The following is a 17,737-nucleotide window of genomic DNA, read 5'->3' as shown; positions in this document are numbered from 1 at the left end:
ATATGTCTCAATTGCCTATCATATAAACATTTAAGGAAAGATTGCAAGAGTAAGTTTGTTTGCATGGAATGCAAAAGAAACCACCATACCTTGTTACACTTTCCTAACACAAAACCTCTAGAAAAGTATCAAAATTCAACTGTGAATTCTAATTTTGCCAGCGCGATGGTGGATGAAGTTGAAGACACGTCCCAAATCACTTCTCATGTTCAAAGTTCATCAACTGTTCAAACTTCCACCCACATAGTCACTAATAGAAATTGTCCTTCGATAGAAAACACTCTGTTGCCCACCGCAATTGTTGCCATCCTTCATAATGGCGATACCTTTAAAGCCCAGTCCTTTTTAGATCAAGGATCAGAAAGGTCGTTCATTTCTAAAAGCTTGCAACAGCGCCTTCTACTACCAACAGAAAAACAAAATTTCCAAATAAGAGGCTTAGGTGGACAAATCGTGGCAAATTCTAACTTATTGTGCACTTTCTCACTCTTCTCTGATCTTCACGATCGCGTTATTGAGATGAAAGCTATCGTTGTAAATAAAATCACACGTCTCCTACCAAATTTTTTCCTTCCCAAAACAGACCTTTCATTTGAAGAATTAAATCAATTAGACATAGCAGATCCAAATTTCCACTCTCCTGGTCATGTCGATCTACTACTGGGAAGTAATGTAATTCCTAGACTTTTATTAGATGGTGTTATGAACATCGCCTCTTCGTTGGTCGCTCAAGCTACAATATTCGGTTGGGTAATTAGTGGCCCAGTTCCAACACAAACCGTATCCTCTTTCTCTATCGAAACTTCTGAGAATTCTGACGTGTCCCTCTCTCATCAACTTAGAAAATTTTGGGAGCAAGAAGAAATCCCAGAAAAGAAACCAATGTCTGCTAGCGATCAATATTGTGAATCCCTATTCCGTTATGTCGTTCGGCTACCTTTTTAAGAGAATTATAAGGTCGATTCCCCAATCTCCCCATCTAGAACTCAATCTTTAATTCAATACATTCGAATGGAACAATCTTTAAAAAACAAACCAGATATTGCATGCACTTATAACGATGTCCTAAAGGAATACTTATCCCTTGACCATATGCAACTCACAAACCCTGAAGAAACTTTAAATTCAGGTTCCTGTGATTCTTTTTACCTGCCACATCATGCGGTTATAAGACCTCAGAGTGTTAGCACGAAACTTCGTGTTGTGTTTAACGCATCCAAAAAGACTCATTCTGGAAATTCTCTCAATGACATTTTGCACGTAGGTCCCACCCTTCAATCTGATTTACTAACATTAATTTTGCGTTGGCGTTTCTACAAATATGTATTTAATGGGGATATCGAGAAGATGTATAGACAGATACTCGTTCATCCCGACGATTCTAATTTTCAAAGAATTCTCTGGCGTCCCACTCCTACTTCCCCCATAAAAGATTATGCGTTAAAAACCGTAACATTTGGAGTAAATTGCGCTCCTTACCTTGCTATGAGAACTTTACTTCAATTGGCCCAAGACTCCATGGAATTGTATCCCCAAGCTACTCAAATTATTAAAAAGGAAATGTACTTCGATGACGTTCTCTCTGGAGCTCATAATCCAGAAGCTGCGATTGATTCTCTATCTCAACTAATTGCAATGTTAAAATCTGCAGGGTTTCCTTTGAAAAAAATTACCTCTAACTACCCCGAAATTCTTAATTCAGTCCCCACAGAAAATATTTTGGATTCCAAATTCTTAAAGTTTTATGAAACTAGCGGCACTAAAACATTGGGTGTTCAATGGAATGCCATGCATGATATTTTCTCCTACAAAGTAGATGTCCCATCTCCAACTACCACAATCACAAAAAGGCAAATCTTATCCATTGTTTCGAAAATTTTTGATCCAGCTGGTTGGATCTCGCCTATCATAATAGTGGCAAAAATCATGCTACAACAATTGTGGATAGAAGGAACACAATGGGATGAGAACGTTAAGTCAGTCACGTTGCAAAAGTGGAACCAATTTTCTGCGTCCCTAGGAGAAATTTCTCAGTTCCAAATCCCTCGTTGGATAAATTTCTCCCCCTCGTGCGATTCTCAAATACACGGATTTTGCGATGCCTCTGAAAAGGCTTACTGTGCATCTGTCTATCTCAGGGTAAGTGTAGGCAATTCCGTTCATACCCAACTACTAGTATCCAAAACTAAAGTAGCTCCAATCGATCCTATAAGCCTACCCCGCCTGGAGCTCTGCGCAGCCGTACTACTTTCGCAATTTATTAAGCATATGACTACTAGTTTGCCGTTGCATAATTATGAAGTTTTTCTCTGGAGCGATTCATCTATTACGCTAAGCTGGCTAGACAAACCCCCACACACTTGGAAAACATATGTAGCTAATAGGGTTGCAAAAATAATTCGTAATGTTGGTAACACTCCCTGGCGCCATGTGCGGTCACACGATAACCCAGCAGATCTGGGATCTCGCGGATGTACCCCATCCGAACTCATACACAATTACCTATGGTGGCATGGTCCGCAATGGCTGCAAAGTTCCCCCGAAGATTGGCCCAACCCAATTGAAGCCAACGAAAATCCACCAGAAGCACGCAAAATAGAAGTATTTCACAATACAGCATATGACGAAGATATACTTAAACGTTTCTCTCGATGGGATAAGGCTATTAGAGTTATTGCGTATATATTTAGATTCTATAAATCCACTCGAAAAATTTGTACTTACTCCTCTCGCACAATATCTCGTGATGAATTCATTGAAATAAAATATTTAACAATTCAATTAACACAAAAATTGCATTATAATAAGGAATACTCAGGACTTACACAATCTCATACAGTTCACAAGAAAAGTTCACTGTTTCCCTTGAACCCATTTATTGACAATCGAGGCATTATACGAGCAAATGGAAGAATCACCAACTCAAACCTATCATACAACGAACGTCATCCCATAATAATACATAAAGACTCTGAATATTGCAAATTGTATCTTACCTTTATTCACAACTTTTTACTTCACGCTGAAAACAGTTTGATGCTCAGAACAATTCGCGAAGAATACTATATCTCCCGATTGCGATCATCAATAAAAAAATATACTAGAAATTGCAAAGCGTGTACCATATACAAGCATAGATTACAATCTCAAATTATGGCGGCTCTTCCCTCAGAGCGCAGTACATTTTCTCTACCTTTTTCTTTTACCGGATTAGACTTCGCTGGTCCATTTTCTACCAAGACATCAAATTTGAGACAAGCCGTATATCAGAAAAGTTATGTCTGCGTATTTGTTTGCTTCAGCACGAAGGCAATTCACTTAGAACTTTGTTCAAGTCTCTCTTCCGAGTCATTCTTATCAGCATTTGTTCGCTTCGTTGGGCGCCGAGGGTTACCTCTAAAGGTAATGTCAGATAATGGCACGAACTTCATCGGAGCAGAAAGAAAATTACGATACGAGTTCGCACAATTTCTAAATAATTCTGCCGAAGATGTAATTAAAAAGTATACTCCCCAAGGACTTCAGTGGTCGTTTATCCCACCAAATTCACCACACATGGGAGGTCTGTGGGAAGCAGGCGTCAAATCCTTTAAGTCACACTTTAAAAAAGTTGCTCAAAACCGTAGATATATATTTGAAGAATTTTATACTTTACTCACACGCATTGAAGCAGTTCTTAATTCACGCCCTTTATCACCAATGACAGACGATTCTCACGACTTATTAGCTCTTACACCAGGACATTTTTTAAGAGGAGCACCACTCGTGGCTTTACCCGAAACATTTTCCGATGATTTAACTCTATCCGATAGATATGAAAAACTTAAAACCCAACAGCACCAATTTGCTCGCCGATGGAAAGATGAGTACATCAAAGAGTTACAGCGTAGATACAAATGGCAATCCCCCATGGAAAATGTCAAACAAATGTCCTTACCTTGCTATGAGAACTTTACTTCAATTGGCCCAAGACTCCATGGAATTGTATCCCCAAGCTACTCAAATTATTAAAAAGGAAATGTACTTCGATGACGTTCTCTCTGGAGCTCATAATCCAGAAGCTGCGATTGATTCTCTATCTCAACTAATTGCAATGTTAAAATCTGCAGGGTTTCCTTTGAAAAAAATTACATCTAACTACCCCGAAATTCTTAATTCAGTCCCCACAGAAAATATTTTGGATTCCAAATTCTTAAAGTTTTATGAAACTAGCGGCACTAAAACATTGGGTGTTCAATGGAATGCCATGCATGATATTTTCTCCTACAAAGTAGATGTCCCATCTCCAACTACCACAATCACAAAAAGGCAAATCTTATCCATTGTTTCGAAAATTTTTGATCCAGCTGGTTGGATCTCGCCTATCATAATAGTGGCAAAAATCATGCTACAACAATTGTGGATAGAAGGAACACAATGGGATGAGAACGTTAAGTCAGTCACGTTGCAAAAGTGGAACCAATTTTCTGCGTCCCTAGGAGAAATTTCTCAGTTCCAAATCCCTCGTTGGATAAATTTCTCCCCCTCGTGCGATTCTCAAATACACGGATTTTGCGATGCCTCTGAAAAGGCTTACTGTGCATCTGTCTATCTCAGGGTAAGTGTAGGCAATTCCGTTCATACCCAACTACTAGTATCCAAAACTAAAGTAGCTCCAATCGATCCTATAAGCCTACCCCGCCTGGAGCTCTGCGCAGCCGTACTACTTTCGCAATTGATTGTAATGGATCTGTTTTTGGGTTTTATGGGCGGTGGCACTAGAACTAATTGCTTCGGCTTGAGCTCGTCGGCTGGGGTGGTTCTTTCCGCCTCAATCCATATACATAAATTAGAGTGCCAGGTGTTAACGATTTATTGTGCTCGAAATAATATAAAAAAGACAGACACTTAGGTATATAAGAGTTGCGGACGGACATTTTTCATTCCTGGTTACAACTTAGGACACGGATTTACTTTTTATTAAGTGTAGGAAGTTAGTTGTTGACACATCCTAAGGCTGCCCAACCCTCTGCATGATCCTTGTATCGATCATCCTTGTGAGATTCCCTCGGCCTTTTCTTATTATGTTAAGGAATCTCCCTTAAACTTACTGTTACTCCCTTTTTGACTCTAGCTACATGCTTGTCCCTCTGAAATAATTAACACCTCATGTTTACATTTACTGCAATTTCATGAATTTAATATTATATAATTATTTTTCTAATACAATGATTTAATATCTTATGACTAATGATGAAAACGAATATTATTCAAACATGCATGCATATATAACATTAATAGTAACCTACTGGGGATAATTGAGGCAATAATATATTTATAGACCTAAATTGGATTTATAATTAAACGGTTAGCGTATTTACATAAACTGGAGTTAGAGTGTCCTCCTTATCTTAACGCATTATTTTCTTACAAAAGATCCATATGTATTCTGTCATTTGATTTAATCGCGGTTTTGTATGACTTTGAAACATTTCAATGAATGTGTAGTGTTTTCTTTCTTTGTTACATTATTCTATATTTTGTATTCACTACTATATCTAGTTATGTACATACGTACTTCCACGTGCTTATATAATTCAGGTTAGGTCCCGCTACTTGGGATCAACCCTATTCAACGTCAATTCAACAACTTCAATGTAATGATATTTATGTATATTTATATATATTCTTAGTTAGTTGTACTCACGTGAATCTCCACTTTACCAATTAAAAGCTTTACCACTATGGTGAATATGAAGGGGCGTGTGGTTGCCACGATGAATATATGTTGCACGGGGATCTTTTTATGGCAAATAACTCTGATGTTTCCTCAGCATACGATCAGGGACCACGGAGCCCTAAGTGAATATTGCGTTAAGTAACTATGTTATTGAGTAACTGTACTCCTTACCCTTCACTTGAGTACATATATGACGATTTTCGTAAGATAACTCGAATTACTTTTTTAATTGTTAAAAAATTTGCCATGAGAGATTAATCTTCTAAGGTCATATTTATGATGACTCTTTTATGTATTTTTTTTTTTTACAAATCGACTTCACTTCTATCATAGAATAGGTAACATGGCTTTCAACGTTATTGATGGGTTAACCTCACACTTCATAATCCGTCCTCGTTGGCGCTTATGACCTTAATGACTTTGCTCTTGGCGTTGTTTCTTTCATTCCCAATGTCTCTTTTGTCAAAGTCAAAAGCAAATTTTTTCATATCAATCCCTTCTTTTACAACACTTAAAAACATCTGAGCTGAACTCGTTCAGAGATGGGACTAACACTGCTTTGACAAGTCTATGCCTAGTTAATGCTATTTGTCACTAGGTATGAAGACAACCGAATAAATGCAGAAAAATTTACTACAAAAAATATAATAAAGCAAATTAAAAAAAAACGTACGTCACAAAGCCGAGCCGAGTACGTTTGTTACCGAGTGCCCAGGAGTAAAAAAATTTGGAAAAAACATCGGGTGCCTTTTTGAAATATTACTAGAGCGGACGTAAACCTCGACCATAACTTTGACACTCGCCGCTCGTTCACCTTGGAGGATTACGTTGTTGCCTTCATGCATTTAGAGGTGAATAAGTATCTGTCACATATAATTTGTAAACACACTTGATCAGCTGAGTTATGTATATGTAAACTTGCAAGTTTTTTTATGGATTTTCCTAAAGACAATGACATATCCTTATTTGAAGTCATTTTTAATTTCTACACTCTGCTTACAATTTTGTCAAATGAAGGAGTAACACAGACACATAATGTGGTGTCTTTTATAGAGTTAATGTGACTTCAACAACGCTCAATGGTTTTTCTCTTCTAGATGTGAAATTAGTGAAATTTAGACTATGAAACGCTTTGTTATACATTCAGGTGTTTCAGAATTGAGGTAACATTGTGTGTTTTCGCTAGTGCAGTTAGTTGCTTTAAATAAACATCTTATATCATTATAATGGGTATCTAATCATGGATGCTTACCAGTTAGTTCGGTGCATGAGATCAACTGAGTATACTATAAAGACTGCAAATGAATGTTTTAGCCATGAAACTTCCACATACTTAAATATTAATTTACGGTTCAAAGGTCTAAAACTTTTCTGACTGCTACTAAAATATGTCATTAGAACTTTTGCAAATCCGTCCACTACCCAACATCATTTGTGTTCTGTTTGTTCTATGGATAGTAGTCTTATATCGACCTTACGAAAAGTATGAAAGCAATTATTTGAGGCGATTTCCAATCACTATTTTAATAAATATGCATGACCTACTGGTTACACGCGAAACATGTATACTGAGTTGTGGCAGTGAATATGTGACTAGCTAGCATTGACTTCGTCACCCATAATGTGGATAGTATTTTACGTCATTATTGGTCTGTTCCAGAACTGCAAGAATCTACTAATTTTTACTATTTTTTTCCGATAACATAAAGGGAAAAATGCTATCGTAGTAGAAAAATAGTAGCTTCTTGCTGGTTCTGGGATAAAGCATATATTAATGATAGTTGCACATTGTAATAATTCAGATTGGATTTTTATGCAAAGATATACGTACAAGAGGAGCCACCGTGGTGTAGTGGTTAGCACGTCCGCCTTGCACTCAGAAGGTCCACGGTTCAATCCCTGACCAGAACATCTCACTTTTCGGCAGTGGCAAATCCCCTCAGGATAATACTGGCTAACATTTCCTGAGTATTTTAGCCACGAAAAACTTCTGTACAAGTGGTGTTGAAAGACACCCCGTTCGGATTCGGCAATAAAAAGTAGGTCTCATATTACTGAGACAATATGAATCGGCGTGCACTTAATGATATGATTCTACCTTGTATATATGTTAATAATCTGTATATCCTTTATAATTAACAAGAATCGAAAAGCATATAAAATTTTTAAGGCCTGAGTATGGTCTAGAATTTAAGATGTTGGGCATGGATGGTTCCCACTAACTGTCCTTTTAAATTTTCGACTTCATACATGCTGTTTCCTACCGATTTTCGTATGCGACATTTTAACCAAGGTCTGCACAACTTGTTATTTATACCCTTCTTAAAATCGCTTTGTATAAAATTTTTTCGATAGGCTTCCTGACCTGGCTTAAATGTCACATTTTTTGCCCTTCTATTATAGCTTTTTACATTCCTTTCGTAGGCTTTATGAAGTTTTTCCGATATTTTTTTTCTGAATGACTTGCATTTTTGAAGACTTAGGAAGAATCCACATTTCGCCGTCAGACAATGCACCAATCTTTCGAAGAATTTGATATGCTTGTGCGTGGGTTATCATACTGTAACCAAACAATGCATAGTAAGGTGTTAAACCTGTTGATGAATGAACCGTCGAACGCAAGGAACATTCGATTTGGGAAAGGTTCTCATCCCATTGACTTTGGTCATTCTGTAACGATGTCCTAATGCTGCTTAAAATGGATTGATTAACCCTTTCACTTGCATTAGGGTGTGGTGAGTGTATAGCCGTTCGCATGTGATTAATTCCATATAACTTCATTAACTCTTTAAATGCATCGCTGGTAAATTGTCTGCCATTGTCTGAATGCAACGTCTCTGGAACTCCAAATTTATGGAAGATTTCCGAGACCAAAAACTTAATGACAGCTTTTGACGTTGCTTTGGAAAAGGCTTTTAACAAAACGAACTTTGTTCGATGATCCAAAACAATGAAAATGTGTGTGTTTCCTGTCCCAAGAAATCGACATAAATTTTTTGAAAAGGACGTTCAGTGTGTACTTCCTGTCCCATGACTGTCCTTAACGTCTGTTTCGGATGCTTATTTTCTTTGCAAATTCTGCAGTTTTGAATAATGTTTTTCACGTCAATAGACAATTTTGGCCAATAGAAGTATTCTTGGATGCTGTGAATGGTTTTTGAAATGCCTCCATGACAGGTTTTAGTTTCATGGAACTTACGTATAACTTCGTTGGTCATCTTGTTTGGCAACCAAAGTCTCCAATATTCTTCTTCTTCGTTCAGTTCACCACGATTGAATCTTGTTCTTTTGTACACAATGCCATCATCAATCTTCAAATCAGGTAGACTACTCTTATTTTGACTTATGGAGTCCTTGAGACATATATACTCCGGACTTTTGAACTCGTCCGAACTTAAATCGACTATTGCACTGGTACTCATGGATAGTTCTTCCATATCCATTCTGGAAAGCATGTCTGGGACAATGTTTTTACAACCTTTTCGGTGTTCAATTTGGAACTTATAACCCTGTAATTTCAGACTCCAGCGGGCTAGTCTACCGTTAAGGTCTTGCTGTTTCATCAGCCACTTTAGGCTGGAATGGTCTGTAATTACAGTAAACTCCATCAACTCGATGTACTGACGGAATTTCTCGATAGCTAAAACAACCGCGAGACATTCTTTTTCTGTTGTTGAATAATTTTTTTGCGCCGCATTTAGTTTCTTAGAGTAGAATTCAATAGGATGCTCGTTTCCGTCATCATCTTTTTGAAAAAGTACGGCTCCAACACCAACGTTAGATGCATCGCACTGGACAAAAAACGGTATGTCAAAATTTGGGCTGTTGAGGACTGGACTTGAAACCAATTTTTCCTTCAGTTTTTCAAATGATATTATAGCCTCAGGAGTGAATTGAAACTTGGACTTCTTTTTCAGCGTATCCGTGATAGGTGCTGTTAACGTCGAGTAATCGGGGATGAACCGCCTATACCATCCTACAGTTCCCAAGAACTTTCGGACGTCTTTAGGGCATTTAGGTGGTTTGATCCTTGTAATGGCCTCAATTTTACTAGGGTCTGTTTTTAATTTTCCGTCGCCAACAATATATCCCAGATACTTCAGCTGTTTAAAACAAAATTTAGACTTTGTCATATTGATGGTCAAGCCAGCATTGGTAAGACGCTTCCCTACTTTTATTAACATCTCGATGTGAGAATCGAAATCCTGTCAGACGATAAGTAGGTCGTCGAGATATACAAATACTGTGTCTTTTAATTCAGACGGGATTACTTTATCCATGAGTCTGCAGAGCCGTTGGGCGGCATTGCACAGTCCGAAAGGCATTACCTTGAATTGGTAATGTGGCCTTCCTGGAACTGTGAATGCCGTCTTTGGTCTGCTAGACTCCTCCAGCGGAATTTGCCAGAAGGCGTCTTTCAAGTCTATAGCCGAGATAAAGTAAGTATTTCCCAATCTGCTCAACAGACCATCCACATTTGGTAACGGGTAAGCGTCCTTTTTGGTAACTTTGTTTAATTCTCTGGCATCTAAACAAAGCCTATTTTTATTCGGTTTTATTACCAAGGTCACCCTATTATTCCAAGCGGCATTTGTCGCTGGTTCAATCACATCCAATGATAGCATGCGGTCTATTTCTTCAAAAACTAATTTCTGCACTCCGGGGGAAATGGGAAAATGTCGCATTTTTCTGGGTTCAGCATTACCAGTGTCGATAATGTGCTGTTCCAATTTAGTTTTTCATAGACCATGCTTACTGAAACATTTATATTCCAGTTTAGCATTTTCTAACGCGATTTGTTGTTCATAACTGAGTTTATGCTGATTGATATTTTCGGGATCTGATATGGATAATTCGTTTAATAATGGATTTTTAAATGAAATAGAAATATCAAATGTTTTCCAAAAATCGTATCCCAGAATGAGCTCTTGAGATAACGATGGTACTAAATATATGGTCATGATATCCGTTTTATTCCCTACTTCTATTTTGACTCTGACTTTACCTATTATTGTCTGTCCCCGACCATCAGCAGTATTAATAATGGAATGAAAATCATAGATTTCACCATTCATCTTTCTTACATTTTCCAGACAGTCTCTTCCCAAGCAAGTGACAGACGCGCCACTATCCATGAGACCTTTTAGTAAGACTTTATTCATTTTCACATCGAGATATGGCCTCATGTCATTTTCCACAGATAAACTCGACATTGATAGACGTTTTCGTTCAAGTTGTCGATTTTTGAAGCGTTTTCTTGCCTTTGCTGTCTTGGATAATGGTACCTCTTGAAGATCTCGAAAAATTTCCTCTCGTTTCCTATTATAATACGCTAGTCGGTCTTCGTATGGGATAATATGCTTTAATTTTGCTATTTCGTTTGTATTTACAAAAATTTGTTGTTTTGGATTATGATCTTCATTTCTATTGTTAAAATCATTAGATATTTGAGTGAAGATAAAATCGGATTTTGTACTTGCTGGGACTGTTTGATCTCGGAACATGACGGTCCCGTTCTCGTCATGCTCTTGACCTTGTTTCCCGTACAACGTGGGCAATTCGGTGTGGTTACATTATCGAACCCACATCGATAACAGAATATTACCCGTTGTTTGGAGTCGCACTCAATGAACGTGTGTCCAAAACGTTTGCAGTTCCAACATATTATTTGGTCTTTATTCGAATTGTTAAGTTTGAGTGCTTCCAGATTATAGTCTTCAGTCGAATTTGGATTTATATTGTCGTAGTAGTTTTCGAAATGTTCTAATTCATTTATTCTTCTGAAAGTTTGTTGTTGCCTATAATTGCACCTTTTGGCAATATTTCTTTCGGCTCTCCTGCATTCCTCCAGAAGATGATCTATATTGATAATATGCATGGGGAAAGTCATCTGTGATAAACCATCTTTTAAATTATCTTTCACTATTTTCACAAGCTCTTTGTCCGGAATGGGTGATCTCATTTGATTGTTCAGTGAGGTTATCTCTTGAATATAACTGTCAGCGCTTTCATTCTGATTTTGTCTCCTTTCCATTATTCTACGCTGAACCTCAAAATCACTTTCAAATCTCTGGAATTTTCTCTTCAAATTGTATTTTAAATACGGCCATTCACAGACGGGGTTTTGACGACGAAAATTCCAGAACCATTCATACGCATTTCCGGACAAAAGACGATGGAACCCTTTCATAAGGATATGCCAAGGACAACTTGTGTCTTCCCTAATAGTTTCGACTCGAAATATAAAATCTTCCACGCTCACAGTTTTGTTGCTCCCGTCAAATTGTATTCCCCATTTTTCGAGGTCTTTAGCAACATAACTGTGATCAGTGGCCGACGTGGATTGTTGCGATTGCTGAGTCTGGAACACTGGTATATTTTGATGTCTCTCTTGATAATCTGTATTAACATTGTTATTATTTGCCCTGGATGGTGGTTGAATTTGTTCATTGTTTAATGGGGCCTTATGCACAATGGGAGGGGGTGGGAAACTGAATATGTGTGGTATAGCTACCTTTGGCTGTGGTAATGGAGGATTATTTTGTATATTTTGATCCTGGATTGGTGGGGGAATTCGGTTCATATTTATTTGTCCCGTATTTTGAGGTTGGTGATTGGTATTTATCAGGGATGTATCAAAAGTCAAATTGAGACTATCTCTTTCAGATCTAATTGTTTCTCTAACTATTTCTGTGAGTGATCTTAGAAGACTTTGTTCTAATTCTAGCATGGCTCTGGCTTGCGCTGCACCTACAGATGCTTCTACATAGTCTCGTAGCCTTAACCCGCTACCATTAATTATGGGGTTATTGTTATTAACTTCATCGGGTCTTGTATCACTGTTTCTCTGAGCCTGAAATTGATTTCGAATATCAATGGCGGTGACGCTACTATATTCAGGGGATGGAATTGTGACATGTGGAGATTACGCATTTTGAGGATCTAAATTTGAATCTGTTGGATTAACAGTATTAGAATTGTTTGGAGGTATACTTGTCGTAGGAGTAGGAGAGGTTGTGGTATTCGTGGTTACTGAGTTAGTTGTTGTATTCATTGTTATTGAGTTTGTTGTCGTAGATGTATGTGCTGTTGAAGTACCAGGTTCAGACGAGTTAGCTCTGTCAAATGAGTGCCCTGACCTTAATTTCATTTTATCCCAAAAATGCATGGGTGTGGATTAATTTTGAAGTTATAGTGCTTTTAGTCTGTTATTGATATGCAGTAAAGATAATTCGAAATAATTTGGATATAGTTATGTGTATATAATTTTTTTAATAATTTAGCGTTTTTCTGTTGATATACAATTCAAAAATAATATATGTAGGTCAAGCATAATTGTAGCTAAAGTTCAAGGGAATATAGGTAAGATAACAATAATATTAAAGCTACTCATAGTTATTCCTATCTAACTACGGTTAGATAGTTAATATGAAGAGTTGTTTGTTATCTAAATTTACTTTGAACTTTCAAATGTTTCGCTGCAAATGGAAACATTACAAATTCCTTCGTCTCCTAAGTTGTATGATGTTTTAAAGAAGTTTTTTTTTTTTTTTTTGGAAGAATCCGGACATAATGGACAAACACAATAAACACAAATGAAACGGACCACACCTTCAATTACATTATACTGTAGCGTAGCAAAAATCTGGAACACGCGGTTCACCGATTTTGTCTTACGGTACTTTACATGTACTGAAGGCATATATTCGTTTCACCATAGAATGATCAATCATTCAGTATTTGTAGCAACTGGGCTTAGTACTAATCTAAATACTTTCGTGGACTTACAAATAATCATGAAAGTCAGACCATGGCTATGTAGCACAAATATGCCCCACGTTGGGCGCCATATGTAATGGATCTGTTTTTGGGTTTTATGGGCGGTGGCACTAGAACTAATTGCTTCGGCTTGAGCTCGTCGGCTGGGGTGGTTCTTTCCGCCTCAATCCATATACATAAATTAGAGTGCCAGGTGTTAACGATTTATTGTGCTCGAAATAATATAAAAAAGACAGACACTTAGGTATATAAGAGTTGCGGACGGACATTTTTCATTCCTGGTTACAACTTAGGACACGGATTTACTTTTTATTAAGTGTAGGAAGTTAGTTGTTGACACATCCTAAGGCTGCCCAACCCTCTGCATGATCCTTGTATCGATCATCCTTGTGAGATTCCCTCGGCCTTTTCTTATTATGTTAAGGAATCTCCCTTAAACTTACTGTTACTCCCTTTTTGACTCTAGCTACATGCTTGTCCCTCTGAAATAATTAACACCTCATGTTTACATTTACTGCAATTTCATGAATTTAATATTATATAATTATTTTTCTAATACAATGATTTAATATCTTATGACTAATGATGAAAACGAATATTATTCAAACATGCATGCATATATAACATTAATAGTAACCTACTGGGGATAATTGAGGCAATAATATATTTATAGACCTAAATTGGATTTATAATTAAACGGTTAGCGTATTTACATAAACTGGAGTTAGAGTGTCCTCCTTATCTTAACGCATTATTTTCTTACAAAAGATCCATATGTATTCTGTCATTTGATTTAATCGCGGTTTTGTATGACTTTGAAACATTTCAATGAATGTGTAGTGTTTTCTTTCTTTGTTACATTATTCTATATTTTGTATTCACTACTATATCTAGTTATGTACATACATACTTCCACGTGCTTATATAATTCAGGTTAGGTCCCGCTACTTGGAGATCAACCCTATTCAACGTCAATTCAACAACTTCAATGTAATGATATTTTGGATCTGGACATTAATTTTCGTTTGAATTTTTTTTTAGATATACAGTTTTTTATTGATAATCTTCCACTGTGCTTTCTATCTCCTGACTTGTACAGTACGGTTGGTGTCTTAGTTAGTTGTACTCACGTGAATCTCCACTTTACCAAATAAAAGCTTTACCACTATGGTGAATATGAAGGGGCGTGTGGTTGCCACGATGAATATATGTTGCACGGGGATCTTTTTATGGCAAATAACTCTGATGTTTCCTCAGCATACGATCAGGGACCACGGAGCCCTAAGTGAATATTGCGTTAAGTAACTATTTTATTGAGTAACTGTACTCCTTACCCTTCACTTGAGTACATATATGACGATTTTCGTAAGATAACTCGAATTACTTTTTTAATTGTTAAAAAATTTGCCATGAGAGATTAATCTTCTAAGGTCATATTTATGATGACTCTTTTATGTATTTTTTTTTTACAAATCGACTTCACTTCTATCATAGAATAGGTAACATGGCTTTCAACGTTATTGATGGGTTAACCTCACACTTCATAATCCGTCCTCGTTGGCGCTTATGACCTTAATGACTTTGCTCTTGGCGTTGTTTCTTTCATTCCCAATGTCTCTTTTGTCAAAGTCAAAAGCAAATTTTTTCATATCAATCCCTTCTTGTAGAACACTTAAAAACATCTGAGCTGAACTCGTTCAGAGATGGGACTAACACTGCTTTGACAAGTCTATGCCTAGTTAATGCTATTTGTCACTAGGTATGAAGACAACCGAATAAATGCAGAAAAATTTACTACAAAAAATATAAAAAGCAAATTAAAAAAAAAAAAAACGTACGTCACATGATTAAGCATATGACTACTAGTTTGCCGTTGCATAATTATGAAGTTTTTCTCTGGAGCGATTCATCTATTACGCTAAGCTGGCTAGACAAACCCCCACACACTTGGAAAACATATGTAGCTAATAGGGTTGCAAAAATAATTCGTAATGTTGGTAACACTCCCTGGCGCCATGTGCGGTCACACGATAACCCAGCAGATCTGGGATCTCGCGGATGTACCCCATCCGAACTCATACACAATTACCTATGGTGGCATGGTCCGCAATGGCTGCAAAGTTCCCCCGAAGATTGGCCCAACCCAATTGAAGCCAACGAAAATCCACCAGAAGCACGCAAAATAGAAGTATTTCACAATACAGCATATGACGAAGATATACTTAAACGTTTCTCTCAATGGGATAAGGCTATTAGAGTTATTGCGTATATATTTAGATTCTATAAATCCACTCGAAAAATTTGTACTTACTCCTCTCGCACAATATCGTGATGAATTCATTGAAATAAAATATTTAACAATTCAATTAACACAAAAATTGCATTATAATAAGGAATACTCAGGACTTACACAATCTCATACAGTTCACAAGAAAAGTTCACTGTTTCCCTTGAACCCATTTATTGACAATCGAGGCATTATACGAGCAAATGGAAGAATCACCAACTCAAACCTAGAGCTGGCAAACTATCGATATCGGCCCTATTCGATTTTTTCGATATTTCCGTTTCAAAATATCGATAAAATCGACACTATCGTAGATTTCCTAGTCCTATTTATTTAGAATCCAAAATTGCAGACAAATGTGTTTTGTTTACATTTCGCATGTCAGTGAAATACGAGGCGAATTAGAAAAGTTTGCGGCCTAAGCAACACGCAGTGTCGCCAGTCGTCATTTGAAAATTTTTTGGAAAGTGTGAAAATTTTTAGTCTTGGAGTACTCAGGACAGTTTGACATACGACCATATGTTGTGTTGTTTACAGTAGCTTGAAAAAATCACTTTGCAAAAAATGGAATTTTTCACAACTTTCGACGTGGATAATCGCGGCAAGAGTGCATCGATCAAATTCAATCTTTGTATGTCAATAAAGGACCATCCTATAGCACTATGAAAAACTGGTTTAATGAATTCAATCGTGGCCGATGTTTGCAAAAAAAAACAAAGTTCCTGAGGGTCGTCCAAAAACGGTCGTTGTGCCAGAAAAAATAAAGCCGTGCGTGATAAATCGACTCCAAATAGTCTGAAACGAATTTCGTCCAAATTTTTGTTGTATCAAAGTGTATATCACGAATATTGTCAATTATTTCATATTCCATTTCCAAAAAAATTGATATTTTTTTTGCGCTACATCAACGATTTTTGATATGTAGGTTAGGAAAAAAATTCCCAGTACGAATCTGGTCGCGAGCCAATTTTTGGTCGTTGCGGACAAAAGTTATGGCGGTTTTATTTCGGCTTTTAAAAAAGAAAATATTATAAAAACGTTAATTATTTTAATGAGCACAATTGTTACAAAAAAGTTCTCTCGAAGTGACTTCAGCGAGTAGATTGCATAATACCTGCAAAATGTTACTCAGAACTCGCGGTATGTACATAAAATTGATAAATTATTCAATATAAGTAAACTTTTTTCAAAATTAAGGCCCATTTAGTGGTCATAAAATTACATAAAAATTTGTTGTGGATCAAAACTTCACGGTGAATCAAATGAGACTACAATCATACAGATTGGTGTTTTAGTTTCGATGTTATAGCCAAAATAAGCACATATTTTGGTCAAAAAAATAATTTTTTGTTTGAAAAAATATTTTTTTACATGAATAATGTAGTAGAAAATATTGGAAAAATCTATAGGAATACTTCCTTCATTTTGCTTAAATCTCCCAATAAAATAGACGGATTTTACTTTATTGACATTCATATTAAAGCTTTCCTATTAGGGAAGGTAATTGGGTTGATAAGGATATATTTCAAAGCTTCTGAAATGGAAACAGAGGTCAAATAAACCATTTTAATTTATATGCGTTTTAAAATACGTGTAAGTCGCGTAATTATCAAATCTCTGTTTCCGCTAAAACGAAGATGCTGTACTAGTTTTTTCATTGCAGTGGAAACAAACCGTAGAAAACGTGACAAACTACGCGATATTTCCAAAAATAATTTTAGATGCTTTTTCTACTTTGGAATTTCTTGTAACTCGCGTTTTAGTAGATTGATTTTCACGGGGAATGATTTATTGGATGAGGAACGTAAAAAACTAAAATGTGTAATCAAGTACGAAGAAATCGAATGACAATTGTTAAAATTAGGCCCGAAAAATATGATTTTTAGAAAAATGTTCGCACAAAATTTTCGCATTTGTATGCAGATTTCTATGAAGCTGTGCAGACTACATTC

General features: G+C 36.6%; 1 protein-coding gene and 1 long non-coding RNA gene across 7 annotated transcripts in view; both read right to left on the bottom strand.

Annotated features, from left to right (window-relative positions):
* Window positions 1-17,737, bottom strand: part of Ca-alpha1D (Ca[2+]-channel protein alpha[[1]] subunit D) — a 1,669,376-nt gene that overhangs the window by 1,083,558 nt on the left and 568,081 nt on the right. The gene's annotated exons all lie outside the window — the stretch shown is intronic.
* On the bottom strand, window positions 5,518-10,382 carry LOC141388120 (uncharacterized). Its single transcript, XR_012408730.1, has 2 exons — window positions 5,891-10,382; window positions 5,518-5,837 (listed from the first exon to the last, which is right to left on the bottom strand). It is a non-coding gene; the product is annotated as an uncharacterized lncRNA (long non-coding RNA).

Source organism: Musca autumnalis, unplaced genomic scaffold (genome assembly GCF_047663935.1).
Source record: "Musca autumnalis isolate F117 unplaced genomic scaffold, ASM4766393v1 scaffold_6, whole genome shotgun sequence".
Lineage (NCBI taxonomy): Eukaryota > Metazoa > Arthropoda > Insecta > Diptera > Muscidae > Musca > Musca autumnalis.
Note: the sequence above shows the minus strand (reverse complement) of the source record. Positions and strands in the feature narration are given on the sequence as shown.